The 16736-nt window shown below is 38.0% G+C and overlaps 1 protein-coding gene and 1 long non-coding RNA gene across 10 annotated transcripts in view; both read left to right on the top strand.

The window, feature by feature from the left end:
* On the top strand, positions 1-5368 carry LOC135254138 (uncharacterized). Its single transcript, XR_010329767.1, has 2 exons — positions 1-2810; positions 3284-5368. It is a non-coding gene; the product is annotated as an uncharacterized LOC135254138 (long non-coding RNA).
* The window catches only part of LOC135254122 (zinc finger protein 271-like), an 88704-nt gene that overhangs the window by 45359 nt on the left and 26609 nt on the right, over positions 1-16736 (top strand). The gene's annotated exons all lie outside the window — the stretch shown is intronic.

The following is a 16736-nucleotide window of genomic DNA, read 5'->3' on the forward strand; positions in this document are numbered from 1 at the left end:
TTTCCACAATTTTATTTCAAAATTTTAAAGATGGTTAAAGTTGTCATTTATTTAGCTCTATGCAAATGTTTTCTAAACAAAAACTTGTCTTCTAAAGGAAGTTGTAATTTAAAAGGCAAAGAACATTTACTGACTTTATTAAAACCCTTCACGCAAGTCCCCTTGTGTCCAGGACACCGGCGTCGTGAGATTGCTCAACTCAGACATTCAGTGCTCCTGCAACCAAATTGAATGTTAACAACAAACTATGTTTTGGCTTTATTAGTAGATAATAGGGATGCAGTTTTTGTGCAGTTTTGTGCACCCATTTATAATACATTTATAATGATTAACTGATAAGTTTAAAATCTACGATATACTGTAGCCTATAAAAATGACTCAAAATTTGCCTACCAATTAATTAGTTGTATATATCAGAGAGATTTAAGACATGTCCCAACAGTAATTGGAACAAGTACGTTGCGCATTAAAGCCATAGCGGCAAAAAACCAAATTATACAAACATGGATTCACGGACTGAGAAATCTGCGCAGGACAGAAATACTGCTGACATTTTTATTACAGGATGGCTGAACTGCCACTGAGATGGAGCAAAAAGTATTGCATATAATGCATACCTTTTAATAAACAAATAAGCGTTTTTTTGTCTACTTATAATAAAAAGGACACATTGATCTCTTCAATAGTGCAATTCATATTCTATAGTGTAAGTGGTAGACTCTTCATTTAGCAAAATAGTGGCAAGTTCACAACATTGTAAAGTAGGCCTCCTGATGGGCAGTTACAAAAAAGGTAAGGCCTAAAAGAGAATTAAGTGCAGTGAGACCCCCAACAAAAGACCGCTAACTACATAACATGACCAACATCGCCTATGCCATTATTGACCTTTACACCTAAGCATTTTTGTTAAGGAATATCAGCATGTCTGGGTGCTCTGGGATAATTCTGGTGCACTTCTGAAAGTGAGACTGGCAGCTGAGAAGAGGTGTGCGGACAGCAGACAAATGACATTCCACTAATGCTCTCAGTCGAGGGAACTGTGACTCTAACTTTCCAACAGTCAAATAGGTTTGTGTTTAACCTCTTAGCGCAAAGCCCCTAGTGGTTGGCACGCCGGCGTGCCGAGATTACTGAACTCAAACATTCAGTGCTACTGCAACCAAAGTATGAGTTTAATACAGAAACATGTTGTTTTAGTTTCATTAGTAGACGATACACAACAACTATGCCGAATACAGAGTTTCGGAGCGTCACCATTGTCGCTCTGGTCGTTCATTTAACACACACCTCCTTCCTGCAGTCTCATCTACAACTACACCCCCCACCCATGCCGTAATGGACAATATTGTCTATCTTGGCATTCATAAAAATATTCTTTCACCACTAAAAATTTGTATTCCGTCATAGTAACAAGATTAACCCGACAGTAGCCCTAAGATATGCCTATACAGCAGTGAAGACGCTGCTCACTGAATAATGAAATAAACGAGAAAAGGTTTTTATAAATGTCATTCTACAGTCAATATCTGGGACTAAATATTGAATAAATATACTACTTTACGGTTGGTTTTACGCATAGAAATGTCGCTTTTGAGACTCAGTGGTCCTATATGTGTGGCGGTCTGGAGAAACCCGTCGGATGTCGCTGGGAGTCATTGTTGGAAAAATGCCAATAAACTCGTAAAATGAGTTTTTTGGGTAAAATGAGATCACACGATTTAGATTCTGTGAAGTCTTTACTTTGTCTTGGTAAATAAAGATATTGTGAAAACTTAACGGAAAATGTTTATTTTTAGGTATTTGTAAACGTGGTTTGCTAGCAAAAAAGCAATGTTGTTACTGTTAGCTTGGGACGGCGATCTGTTTCTGTAGGTAGAGATACGCCTGCCAATTCAGTCTTGTCTTGTGCCCAAACAAAGTACTACAACAACGTTAAAAAACACTAAACCAATAACATATTGTCTGCAAATTTAGCTGACTAAAGAAATCTGTCATTTAATATTTATGAAGACGTGTGGGGTTTCACACGTCTTCAGAAATGATGCGAGATGAATGCGAGTTAGCCGACATGCCTAAATTTGGCCGTTCTCCACTCGTGATCAACAGGCTAATATTGCGATTGCTAATGGGTTGTGGATCACTCAGTTAAAATTAAACATAGGTTATGTAAACATTTAACATCAATATAGTTAGGTTAGTGTTTCGTTTTCACAGCCTACTTTTGTCTCTTGATCAATCAGATTACACTAGCATGTTGGTGGTTCAAGTTACGGGCGCTTTCGACTTCTTATTCCCTTTCTATAAACTTGCTGTCAACTATTTTGATTTGTGTAAAAGCAAAGACCCATGTAATTGTTGGAATTGGCGTTAACTGGTTGGAAAGGTTAACTTTTCGAGTTGCAAGACTGCAGTTGGCAGTCTTAACATAACACAACAGGCACGAAACACCAACAACAACTGCGTTCACGCGCAGATCAGCTGATAGCTGTCAAAACATCCTCGCATAGTTGACGGCTGCTGTCAGTGAGAGATGGCGTCTTTACAGGATAGCGATGTAGCCCGTTGTTTGAATGAATTGTCTTCTATTAACATGAGTAATGTTTCCAATAGCTTTGAAGCAAGACAGTTAATCAGTGATTATTTCACAAGTGGTCCTAATCTCAGAGACAGTGACAGTGAGGTATTTGGATCGAGTGATGAATCAAGTGACAGGAATTACGATAGAGATCCTGCTCCTCGAAAAACGGCTTGTCTTGTTTTCGCACCCAAAACTGGAGAGATGGACAGTGATGAAGACGATGACCTGTCAGGTGAGCCAATGAAACTATGTACCTATTCAGGGCTGTCATAAATTATGATTATTATTCACTATACTGACCATGAGTGAGAATAAACTAGCTAGTTTATTCGCATGAAACAGCTGTGTCAGCTTTCCGTATGAAAACATCAAACATGTCATATGGTAAGGTTAAGCCTAAATAAGTTTAAATGCAAATAAATAAATAAGGAGTTACCCTATAATACATTACAAACATTACATAAGGCTTATGAAAATAAATTGTTTTTTGAGGGGTGACTGTGTGAATGAATTATTATTATTATTATTATTATTATTATTATTAGTAGTAGTAGTAGTAGTAGTAGTAGTATTTTTTATTATCAATACCAAGGACACAAGGAGATCCACTTGGCTCAGTAGTAGACTTCGGTCTATGAAATGCATTAGTTTTCACATAGTAACATTGACTTTTTTTTCTTTCTTTTTTTTTAAAAAAAAAAACAGAGTCACATCCAACTCTCGAAAATCTGGCCGATAAAATCATTCCTCCTGGCCATGGTGATGCTGGGCCTTCTGTAGTAGATTGTCATTGCTGCTGCAAGCTCAATGAAGGAAAGCCTTGCCATACCAGATTCCCCAAAGAGGAGCTCCTTGATGTCCGTCTGCAGTACCTCAACCTGTCTCGTGAAGAGCTTGACATTGCCATTCTCTCCAAGCTTTCTTGTGGAATGCATCTCTCTGACACAACATCAAGGTCCAGGAAGAGAGAGCAGACACAGCGTTTAGCCCACCGTACTGATTATTACTGTCATGGGCATAGGATCTGCCGTGATGTTTTCAAATATCTCCATGGGGTTGGGCAGGACAAATTTAATGCATTAATGAAGCATTACAAGGCTGCTGGGGTGGAAGCAAGGGTCCACAAGCTGAATAAGAGGCTTCCTGCAAATGCATTAAAATTGCAGGACACGAGCCATTGTGGATTTCATCCTCAACTATGCAGAGGCGAATGCGATCATTCTTCCAGGCCGCACACAAAGCATTGGAATGTAAAAAAAAAGATGTAAAACTGCTGCCAACCAACTGCAGCAAGAGGAAGGTCTATGAGCAGTACTGCGCAGCAGGTGGAGAATGCTGGCATGCGAATGGTAACCCTGAGAACCTTTCGGCGAATATGGCAGCAGTTAGTACCCTTTGTGTCGACCATGCGCCCTGCCACTGACCTGTGCTAGTACTGTTAGTCAGGTGTTGCTAAACTTAAACATGCTGCCAATCATCCAGAGGCTGAGAAAAGTGCAGCCATCCGTGATATTGAAGAGCACTTGGCTAAAGTCGCAATGGAGAGATCCCTCTACCAACAAATCTGTAAAACAACAAAGGAGGAGATGCCCTTTGGTGCAGAAATAGGACCCCATCCTGCCTGCAGCTTCCCTGGGAAGATGCATTACAGTTTTGATTTTGCGCAGCAGGTCCATTTCCCATCAGACCCCTTGCAGCCTGGTCCAGTGTACTTCAAGTGCCCCCGGGAATGTGGTCTCTTTGGGGTGGCATGTGAGGCTGTCCCAAAGCAGGTACATTTTTTACTTGAAGAGAGCTGCCAGTCAGGGAAAGGTGCCAACTGTGTAGTGTCACTCCTTCACTACTTCTTGGAGCACTATGGCATGGGTGAAGAAGATGTCCATTTACATGCAGATAACTGCAGTGGACAAAACAAAAACTCCACAATGATGTGGTACTTGATGTGGAGGGTGCTAACAGGGCGTCACAAGAACATCACCTTCTCCTTCCTGCTAACTGGACACACAAAATTTAGTTGTGACTGGTGCTTTGCTCTTGTGAAACGCTTGTTCAGAAGGACAAGGGTAGACTGTCTAGATGACATTGTCAAGGTGGTCGAGGAATCCTCCCATGTCAACATTGCTCAAGTCTGCGGCAAGGAAAATGGAGAGGTCATTGTGCCAACATATGACTGGACGAGCTTCCTCAGCACATACTTCAGGAAAGTTGGAGGAATAAAGAAAAACTTTCGTGAGGGGTCAGGCATAATTGAAATAAAATAGTTCTGTGACAGTGGTGCAACCCAGCAAGATCTTCTGAGAGTGCCCCTGCCCAGCAAAATGCCAGACCAGATCCTACCAAAAGGACTCGATGCGAAGCGGCAGTGGTACCTCTGTGAAGAAATAAGGCTATTTACTACTGATACCTATAAAGACACCACCTGTCCGTGTCCAACAGTCCCCAAGCCGAGGAGAATTGCAGTGTTCAATGGGGAGGAGTAGGTTTACCGTGCAGTGTGTGTGTAGGTCTACAGTGAAGGGCTGCAGCAAATGACTCAAGGAAAAACGTGTTGGTTGATGTTTTTTTCTTGTGCTTTTAAATGTACATTTTCATCACCCTGTTAAAATATATTTGTAAAATACTATTCAGAAGATGATTGACATGTCAAATTGTAAAATTTAATTCAAAGAATACTTTTATGATAGTCACACATAATTAACCCTAATACAATGACAATAATTTGTAAAACACAATTTTGTTTGTTGATGCTTGTTACATGTACTTCTCCTGTTAAAATCTTTCTATATTTCATTGAAATAATACTGGTGATGTTCAGTTATTGATATACACCAAGGTGTTTTTGTTTTTTTCTTTAGTACTTCTCAACTGATTTTAGTGCTGCCTCCTCAAAATTTTGCATAAGCATGTTACATGGATTATTATTATTAGTAGTAGTAGAAGTATTATAATAATAATAATAATATCATTTCAAAGAATACTTTTGTGTTGTCTCACATAATAAATACAATGACAATCATTTAACAAAAACAAAGCTGAGTGTTGGTGTTTTTTCTTTTGTAGCTAGAAATAGAATTCTGTGGAACTGAATGGAATCTTTGAGGCAGTTTTTCTCCATTTCTACTTCACGGCGCAAGAAGGCTTTAAAACATCATAACTTTGGCTCTGATTGAGATAATTCAACAATTCAAAAACATTTATATAGGGATACGTCTCGTGTTTCTAGATTTGTGACCAGCTGAAAATGTCAAAATTTCACCATGTGAAGGGTCTTCCCAGACCGCCACTCATATTTTCTTGGACAATCCATTTGTGAAATATACGTGCATTTGTGATGCCTGGGTACCTTCCAAAATAGCTGTGCGTAATACCACACCTGTTGTTTACGGTGTCATCGCCCTTTTTAGTACAGTCTGGCTTGATTGACAATTCATTTATTCAGTAGGTGAGAGTATAAGCTTTCTAACGATGTATAACATGTCTAATTTTGCTTTTGTAATAGCGTTTTTTTAGGTCAGCGTAGTTTTTTCTTATCATCGCATTCACTTAAGCATTCACTCTGTGGTTGCAGTAAAAGACGTTGCACCTAACGAAACGTGGTCAATGATTTTTTGTAATTTCTTGGAAAATACTATTATTATTGAGGACTTCTGAGCATAGCTAAGCCATATATTTGCTGATAGACCTAGCTGACATCGATTTCTGGAGCAAAACAGAAGCGAGTAGAACAGTATCATTAGCCGCTTTTCCACTGTAGGGCTGAACCGTTACCAGGGCCACTCCGTGCCGTTCCGCGCTGCTCAGTACTCGTGGGAACGGTTACGGTTTCTGTTTCCACCGTCGGGCTGCTAAAACCAGGACTGGCAAGTATCTAGTGAGGACAGCAAGTGACGCGGTGGATCAGCGACGGCGTCCCATTGTGAATGTAATATGCGCCAGTTGTTGTCGTCGTTCCCCATACTTCTTTGTTTTTGTTATGTTATGTTTCGTTGGCTGACGAAACGGACGAGGATTCTGTGTATTTTGGTCTGTTTATGGTTTTTATTTCTAGCGTATCCTCCACTGACCATCACTGTTGCATGAATTCAAAAAACTACTAACGCTTACATTACAGTGTGAAATATCCAGATTATATAATACCACAAACCTATTTAAAGACTCTCAGTCCAAAAATAACTTGTATAACCGAAATATTTCGAGCAATAATACTTACATAGCAATGATGAAATTTTATCTGTGTTCAGACAGAGACAGTAAATCAACGAGTTCAATCTGCTTCTGTTTTGCTCGAGAAAACGATGTCAGATAGGTCTAACAGCAAATATACGGCTTAGCTATGCCCAGAAGTCCTCAATAATAATAGTATTTTCCAAGAAATTATGAAAAATTGTTAACAACGTTTCGTTAGGTGCAGCGTCTTAATGCGTAAGTGAATGCAATGATAAGAAAATTTTTGGTTACGTTGACCTATAAAACGCTATTCCAAAAGCAAAATTAGACATGTTATACATCGTTAGAAAGCTTATACTCTCACCTACTGAATAAATTAATTGTCAATCAAGCCAGGTTGTACTAAAAACGGCAACAATGCCAAAAACGATACGTGTGGTATTATGCACAGCTATTTTGAATGTACCCAGGCATCAAAAATGCGCAAAATATATTTCATAAACGGATTGTCCAAGACAATATATGACCACTCGGTCTCAAAAGGGACATCTCTACGCGTAGAACCAATGGTAAGGTTATGTGGCCTATTTATTCAATATTTATTCCCAGATATTGATTGTAGAATGACATGGTATCATTTTTCAAAACTTTGTCCCGTTTATTTCGTTATTCAGTGAGCAGTGTTTTCACTGCTGTATATCTTATGGCTATTGTTGGGTTTATCTTGTTGCTATGACGGAATATGATTTTTGATTGGCATTTTTATTTATATTAGTTTCTCCACTGACCTAGCTTACGGAAGAGGACGTGAAGAGACCGTATGCAGACTCACAAAACTGACGTAATGTGAAACCAATCAGTGAATATGTCATTAAGCCTGCCCACCCGAACAGTTCTGCTGCACCGAAAATATCGTGCTGGGCACGGTTTGTAATCATTCCGCACCAAACCGTTTCCAGGTGGAAACACCATTGGAAACGTTCCGCTCCATGCTCGGAACCGTTCGGCCCTGCAGTGGAAAAGGGGCTATTGATTTACTGTCTCTGTCTCCATCTACTGAACATAGATAAGATTTCATCATTGCTATGTAAGTATTACTGCTCAAAATACTTTGGTTATATACGTTATTTTTGAAATTAAGTGTCTTTAAATAGGTTTGTGGTATTATATTATGTAGATATTTCACACTGTAAGTGTCAGAGGAGTGTAATAGTTTTTGTGAAACATGCAACAGTGATAACGTGAGAGTTGGAACATTGCCAAAACGTGGTGGACGGTTGAAAATTGTTTTCATGTCGTCCCATCCTCATACAAGAAAGCGTATGAGGGTACAAACTATAGAAATACATACACAAGTTATTATTATTATTATTATTATTAGTACTGTACCGCATTGTGTGACGATATATTTGCATTATTTTTTAATCTGATAGCAATATTTCATCTTAAACCTTCATAAGGGGCTCATTTATATGCTTCATAATGGACAAAAAGCATTTTATTCATTTTGGAGAGATTTTGGATATGTTTCTGGACCCCTAGATATTTTAGACCACTGTACTGATGGAAAGCTTGTACTTCCACTTGAAAATGATGCAACAGTGAGTTTCTTGAGTCAAAACAGTTGATTTGTAGTGAAATATGTGAATGGGTACACTGCTTAGTTTTTGCTTCATACATCTATAGTAGTTCTACATATCTACCCTTAGATGTTATGAACTTGTGGTCAAGAAATTTTTGATTCAGCACATGTACAGTTTAACCTGCGGTATGTATGCAGCCTCTCAGTTTTTCTTTGCAAACTAAAAAAGTGCAAATTCATTTTTGATTTTTTGTCTAGACAATTGCATTTGTGGCACTTTCTTATTTCTTACACAATTATGAATATAAATTATTCTGCTCTAGTATTGTAAATTGTACAAATGTCTTGCTTCATTTAAGCCATTTTTAAACTCTCTGTGGTTCACACCTGGAGTTACAAAACTTTAAATAGGGTACCCCCTAAATGGGCAAGGATTGGCAAGATTTGGCATGTGCGCTAAGGGGTTAATGCCAGGGAATTGTCTTTCTAATCTAAAATCTAATCACCAGCATGAGGTTATTCATTGAAATGGTACATTTCATTTGAACTGTTTAATCAATAACATCTATCAATCAACATTGTTATTAATGATTAGGCCTAATGGTTAATCGATTGACTGTCAACATCCCTAGTGGATGATTCAAGGCATTCACGGCCCGGTTAGATTCTATCTAGCTTTTAGGTAAATTAAGCATTAAGTACAGTTTGATGAGAGGAATAGGTGAGCAGTGTTGGGCTGAATGGCCTGTTCTCGTCTTATGTTATGTTATGTTATGTTTTATGTTATGTTATGTTATGCTGCTTTGCCAAATACAGAGTTTCTAAGTGGCACCGCTGTCACAGGACTCTTTAATGAACAGAACAATTTCTCTTGAAGATATCTTATTTACTGGAGAACTTTTAGTTTTGCTGTATTCCTGTGTTTACCACCAGTGTCCTACACCCTGAACCCCGCCCACTAACCTAGTTTTTTATATTTAATATCCATTTTTATACTGTTTTTTTTTTTTTTTTATATCGCCTGGAGGGCATTTAGTTACAGTGGCAACATTTTGTCAGGCCACCAAGCTTCACTCAAGCCAGAAACTCAATAGACTTGGGCTCCCAGCTAAAAACATGTAAGACCAGCTGAGAAGTTTGCCTTACACGAGAGTCAGGGCCCATGCACACCAACATAAAAGGGAATACTTGGAAAAATTACTTTGTGCTTGAAGAAGCCATTTTCTGTGTGTGCCTTGTGCTCATTCATTGTGCACCATTTATGTCTGTGTATCCCACGGACCCTGCTCAATATTTTGGCTCTATTCAAAAACATGTTTGTGCACAGGGAACAATAAAAAAAAAAACTTTTTATGCTGTGTCATCAAGCCAATGTGCAACAATTTATTTCCATGTGACAGTTATGCATTTGTTTTTCATGTTGATGAGACTTGTTTTGCATACAGGTTTTAAAATTTTTCTTTTATTTGGAACAATATAATGCGCGAAGAAATATGCGCTAGCATAGATTTATTTGTGCATTGTTATTGTTTTATTGAGTCAGCTCCTAAAAGAGGTTATGCACAAGGTGTGCACATCTGATTGCACTAAATGTAGGCTGTTCACAGTAAGTGTATGATTCTGATTGAAAATCACTGTTAAGCAATCCAGAGAATGCGTTAATATTGTGATATGTTTTGTATTTTGCCAGAAATAAAAAAAATATTGAGTTATTATTTTTAGTCATATCACCCAGCCCTAATAGGTTGTCCATTTCACAAGCACCCCTTCTCATCTCATCTGCAACTATACCCCCCAAGTATGAAACACTGGGCACTACTGTCTATCTTGGAGTTCATAAAAATATTCTTTCACCACCAAAATTTATTATTCCGTTATAACAAAATAAAGCCTAAAATAGCCTGAAGGTATGCCGATACAGTGGTGAAAACGATACTCACCAAATAGCAAAGAGGAGGAATTTGTGTGTAATTATACCATGTTACATTACAGGCATTTAGCAGACGCTCTTATCCAGAGTGACTTACACAACTTTTAAATTGCATTTCTATTGCCATTTGTACAGCTGGATATATACTGAAGCAATGCAGGTTAAGTATCTTGTTATATGGCACAATGGGAGTGTCCTATCTAGGAATCGAACCTTTGACCAGTAGGTTACAAGACCAGTTCCTTACCCATTATACTACACTGCCGCTGTATCTACTATCAATATCAGTGACTGAAAATTAAATAAATATGCAATATATATATATATATATGTGTGTACACACAGTGCCTTCGGAAAGTATTCAGACCCCTTCACTTTTTACACATTTTGTTACATTACAGCCTTATTATAAAATGGATTAAATTCATTTTTACTTTCATCAATCTACACACAATACCCAATAATGACAAAGCGAAAACAGGTTTTTTGAAATCGTTGCAAATTTATAAAAAATAGAAAACTGAAATATAACATTTACATAAGTATTCAGACCCTTTACTCAATACTTTGTTGAGGCAACTTTGGCAGCGATTACAGCCTCGGGTTAAAACTAAGCAGCATAGCCTACATAAAGTGCATGTGGTCCAAAAGACTGAGACACTGCCAACACTGATTGTTTACATTGTTTATCCAGGGCTAATACAATTATGATACTCTGTTTATACTGTGTTTAATATATAATCTTATTCAAAGATACATATTTTTATATAAGAAACATGTGTAGCTATTTATAATGTAAGAACTCAAATTGCAGTAACATACAGGTAGAATGGCAAATTCATTCAAGTAATGGGCTAGATGGTTTTCATAGACCACATATTTGCATATTGAGCTTTAAGAACATGCAATGAATGGAATTAACAGTGTGACCACAAATAGAGAAATGCTTAGCGTATGGTGGATGAACCAGATATCCACATAGCTTCCCATTTCATGAAAGTGTTTTGGAAATGTGTTTAAATTTTATTTGTAACCATTCTCAACAATGTATTCTTGAAAAAGAAGTGATACTGGAGTATAATATTTACATAATTCCTTCATAATTAATAAAACCAACCAGGACTTTTGGTCCCCACTGCATCTTTGCTTGATCTACTTGAGAAGTTTAAGTTGCCATATGCTCAATCTTTATATTGATCATAGTTGCCACATGGGGTAGCTTACATGGCTGTAATGATGAGGTGCGCAAGATTGGATGGGTTTTTCCCCCCAAACTTCGGATGATGTACATTGAATACGAAATAAAAGATGCCATTTTTTAGCATATCAAAGATTGTGGTGGTCTGATTATTTTTCAGTAAGTTGTATTGAGTGTTATCAGAGATCAGATTTAAATTTATTTGATTTCGGGGGATTTATGTTACCTTGATGCTCTAAATGTTGCCATGGCGCAGCAGCACATATGATTATTAACAAAAACCCTGAAGCCTGTATAATGATAGGCAAATAATAGCATATAATAACAAGCACTAATTTGACGGACTAGGTTAGTCAATCAACTGCTTGTAACATTTTAATTATTTACATTGTCATATTTTGATACAGAATATTTGCATTGGTCAAAACGGTCAGCTATTAGCCTTTTCTAATAATGCTCAGCATATTTGTATTAGGGGCTAGGTCAGGGCCGGCCCGGGCCTATACACCGTAAGTGGTTGTTTAGGGCCACAACCACTAGGGGGGCCACACGACCACGAGGGGGGGCCACACGATCCAATGTTTATCTAAGGTAAATAACGTTATTTTTGTATTTACGTTATTCATCCCCTATCGCGGAACTAGTGGTATTAGGGTAAACGTCCCTATTAAGCCCACCAAATCCGCTTTTCAGACATTTTTCATGTATACTGCCCCAATTTAAGTGAGAACATTTTAGTTAAAATGAAAGTCTAATCTCTCATTTGAAGTGTCAATAATTCATTTATACCAATTTCTAATGTTTTTATTGTTTAATTTGTCAAAATATGTCAAAAGTCTGGCATGGGCTTAATGGGTACCTAACGTACCCTTTAAGCCCATGGGTGTTCCAAATAAGCCCACTTCATGATTTGTTGATAAATAAATATATATTTAAAAATCCTAACAATACAAACTTGTTCTATTCAAATCTGTAATCTCTTAGCTCTCAATAGCTATTTTCATTTTGTCTCCACTCCTATCCTATGGCCTGTAAATGGCATTTGAAATAGGCATGACCAGCCTTTTTGCTGTGTTGTCAACACAGAAAAGTAAATTACAACATGTCTTCTTTGGAATGTAGCCAAAAAATATTTACGAACAAAATCAAAACTATAGTGGAAATTACTCTTCAATACTTAATCTTTCAATATGTGTTGTCATTTTGTCTGTATCTCTATCCTATGGTGTGCTGTTGGCATTTGAAATTGGCCAAAATTTCTGGTTCAGTCAGCTGGTTGAAAGTGCAGGTGTTTTTATGAAGATTTCTGAAGACCGACTGACTGAATGAAAAACAATTTCAAGTTCAATACTAATGTTCTAAGGATAGTAAATGAGTCAATTTCAGGATTTACAATTAAACAATACATTTTTAAATGTTAAACAGATTTAGGATAGTAGTTTGAAAATATTGTAAAAACACATTTTAAAACCATTCAGTTCATTGTGGAGTAACATTAAAACATACAGTTCATTATGAGGAGACATCAGTCATAACATATTGAAGCTCATGTATCATTAGCCTATAACTTAAACAAAATAAACAAGAAAGATGTCAACATTTCTGCAATTTCTACTTTCTCCTAGACTAAACGTAGGCCTATGCTCTGAGGTGATTGTATCGTTTTAGTAAGGCTATCATTTGCTCCATGCTCCATCTTAGTAGTGTAACATAACAGGTTATAGGGTGGTCTAAGCTTTATTTTATTTGTTTGCTTCAATCTTTAGCCCACGTTTGGTTGTCTTTGTCTTACGCTAGCAAGTCGTTCATGGCTTTCATCTTATTTTTGTAGATTTTCAATGACCTCATGATTGCGCAAATAGAATGGTCCAGGTCCCTACAGCCCTGCTTTGCGGTTGATGAACTTGCGCTTCTATCATGCGTGGGCATGAACTGTAGTTCTTTCGTGTTTTAGTCATCTTAAACTAAAACTCATCTGAAAAGTAAAGATTAAAAAATTATTGCTAATGTTAAGATAGAACACAGGCCTATCCAGAATGAATTGACGTATACAATATCACTGATATTTAAATATGGGTATCAATTATCTGAATTATGGAGCTGATTCATCAGGTGAGGTCAAAATTAGGGAGGAAAATGGTTCAGAGGTCAAAAGGGAGAAAATCCCCATTGAAACACAGTAAAGTGGGCTTAATGGGAACAGGTGGGCTTAAAGGGAACATCAGTGAATTTATGGTTAAAGACAGAATATTTTATTCTACTCACATGACATTAAAAAAACAACTGTATGAAATAAATCTATATATGGTGCACTAACATAATATGAAAAGTATAAATTGATCATGTAGAGAAGTAATTAGCTATACTCATTTACATCCACCTCAGACAGTGTGATTTTTTTGCTAGCGTCCCCTTTAAGCCCACCAGGTAAAAATGTTAATTAAAAAATAAATAAAGATAAACATACACATTTATTGTCTATTTAACAGTATAATAATATAAACTGCATACAAAAATATAAACTATACATGCTTATCATGCTTTATGTCATTGCAATGAACCATACTATGTAGCTACTGTATTGATGCAGCATGTGGTCGGTTTGCTAGTGTGCTAAAACTCATATTTTGATTTCAAAAGACACAATATTTCTAATTCAGGTAATATTCTAACATATGTCTCAGTCAAAACACTAATCACTTAAATTTTGATAACAAGTGAGTACTTTCCAAAAACAGGAGTAGAAATATACAAAAAATGTTATTTTCTGAGGGTACCAAAACCACCTAAGTTTTTTTGCAACTTCTTCTGGGATCAGCAGGCACATGCCACACATGCTTCGATAACTCAATATCGACAAATGTGATTGACTTACAATAAAAAGTGTCATTTACGTAACAAGCAGCTTCATTCGAAAAAACATCACACAGCAAAAAATGATGTAGTTTTTTTTGATTTGACTCAGAAGTTGCAAGTGGGCTTATATGGTACGTGGGCTTAATAGGGACGTTTACCCTAATTGAAAATGGAATGGAAAATGGAATTTCATTCATTTCTGGAGTGGTTTTTGATTTTTGGACCCCTGGCTATCTTATACCCCTTTCACACAGAAGAAAAAAGGTTTTGAGACGGCTTCGATACCGCACTTGTCTGTGTGAACCTGTTACGACGGCTTTTAAAATACCGCATCGAAAACGCCTCTCCCGGTGTTTTCGAGGCGCCTCGACTACCGCATTTCTCCTGTGGGAACGGAAAGCAGCATCGACGACTGCTTTCTGAGAGGCGTTCGAATTACATTACAGATCTGCGTTCACGCGCACCTACCTCTCAACCATAAAAATGGCATACAGAGGAAATACCTGGACCCGCATTGTAAATGCATTGAGAACGCAAAAACTAATAACATAAAAAATGCAACCACTTGCACTTCAAAATGTAACATGTTTGTTTGTTTGTTTTATTGTTTTGCCGGAAATTACAAGAAGATTGCAACGAAAATAAATAACAAGTAACGTTATAGCTTTGGGCCTACATCAAGTGTGTTACTATGGTAACGGAACATAAACAATTCATTCACGAGAGTTGAGTTCTACTGTGTGTGAAAGGTAAAGACTGCTCGAATACCACAAATTCTGTGGGAAAGGGGACCTGTTACCGCATCAGAGGTGGCTCAGATGTGCTGTGTGAAAGGGGCTTTAGACTCTATACTCATAAAAAGATAGTAATTCCCTCTTGACAATTATGCAAAAGTGAGTTTCATGAGTCAAAACAGTTGATTTGTAGTGAAATATATAATTATGCTATGATTTACAGCAAAGCACTTTTGGGCAGAGAAAATTCCCTCCGTTGAATAACCAGGCACGACGAGGTGTATCATACAAGAAATCGGATTTATTTCTGGAGAAAGAATCCGGGACCTATATACAACAAGGTGGATAAGGCAGAACTGAAGAAAGCAGGGGCGGTCCCTGCTTTTTTAAGCAAAAAGTGTCTTAACAATAAGCATAGAGTAAGATTTAACAAAGGAAATGATTGGCTGTGTCCATTCATATAACAAGGTGAATGATTGGCTGTGTCTAGTATAACATGAAATACTACGTAAGCACCCGGTGGCTGCTTACGGTGCATGTCCACTGCAGTGTCAAACATCACGTGTCGATGCATCGGTTCACGTCGCCTGGCAGCTTGGGGGCGTGTCAAAAAAAATGTGGTGGGTGCTGGTGGGTGTCGAAGTCCTGCTGAAAATGTGTTCCCGTTCATGCAACGTGTATAAATATAGGAGCATCACAATATACTTTGTCTAATAAGCTTGCAAAGGAGTGGAATAACCAGAATAAAATTAACATTACTCTCCAAGTATAACTGACTTAATTTAAAACAAAATTTTGGGTTAGGGCTAGCGGAGTTAGTGCCAAGTTAACAAGCTAGCTATCTATCATATATCAAACCAGATAATTCGCCGCCGATTATAAATCCAGATAACATCACAATATATCACAAACCCGCCATGGACCGCAACAAGCAGCTAGTAATAGCTGCTCTCTACCTCGTATAACACTGGGAATGCAGCTACAGAAATTACCAGTTTTTCCTCCATCCTCAAAATGCGCTGAACTTTTTTTACCAAACAATATTTTGGCTAGCCGGCTGAAGAAACAGCAGCACAGCCTTCACCTGATTAGGTCAATAGAATGCACTTAACGGCTTCATTTGCATAAAGCTCTGCTCAACTTTTTAATCACGCTGCTACCCGTCGCTTAAGTGCAACGCTACCAGAATGCATTGCGGGGCAGATTGACAGTTGTCCCATAGGAAATGAATGGGAGGCATCAAATCGCACTGCTTTCGACGCTGCAGTCGACATGCACCATTAGTCTAAACAGGCTTTTAAATCAGAAATAACTGTTTAGTGTTTGATCTGTCAGTTGCTTTCATAGTCCTGGGCAGCATGGTGCCATAGCCGGTCCCTCCTTATCAGGATGGCAGAGAGAGAAGGAGGTGAAAGGCCAAGCTACCCAATTCAGGGTGGCAGCGGGAGAATGAGGTGAAAGGCCAAGCCTCCCAGTTCAGGATGGCAGGGGGAGAAGGAAGTGAAAGGCCAAGCATCCCTGGTCAGGATGGCAGGGGGCGAATGAGGTGAAAGGCGAAGCCTCCCAGTTCAGGATGGCAGGGGGAGAATGGGGTGAAAGGCTGAACTCCCCAGTTTGGGTTTCTAGAAAGGCATTAAAAGACAGAGAGAACAAACACACACACACATACATGCAAAGACACACTTATAGGC

This window comes from Anguilla rostrata, chromosome 4 (assembly GCF_018555375.3).
Source record: "Anguilla rostrata isolate EN2019 chromosome 4, ASM1855537v3, whole genome shotgun sequence".
Classification (NCBI taxonomy): Eukaryota; Metazoa; Chordata; class Actinopteri; order Anguilliformes; family Anguillidae; genus Anguilla; species Anguilla rostrata.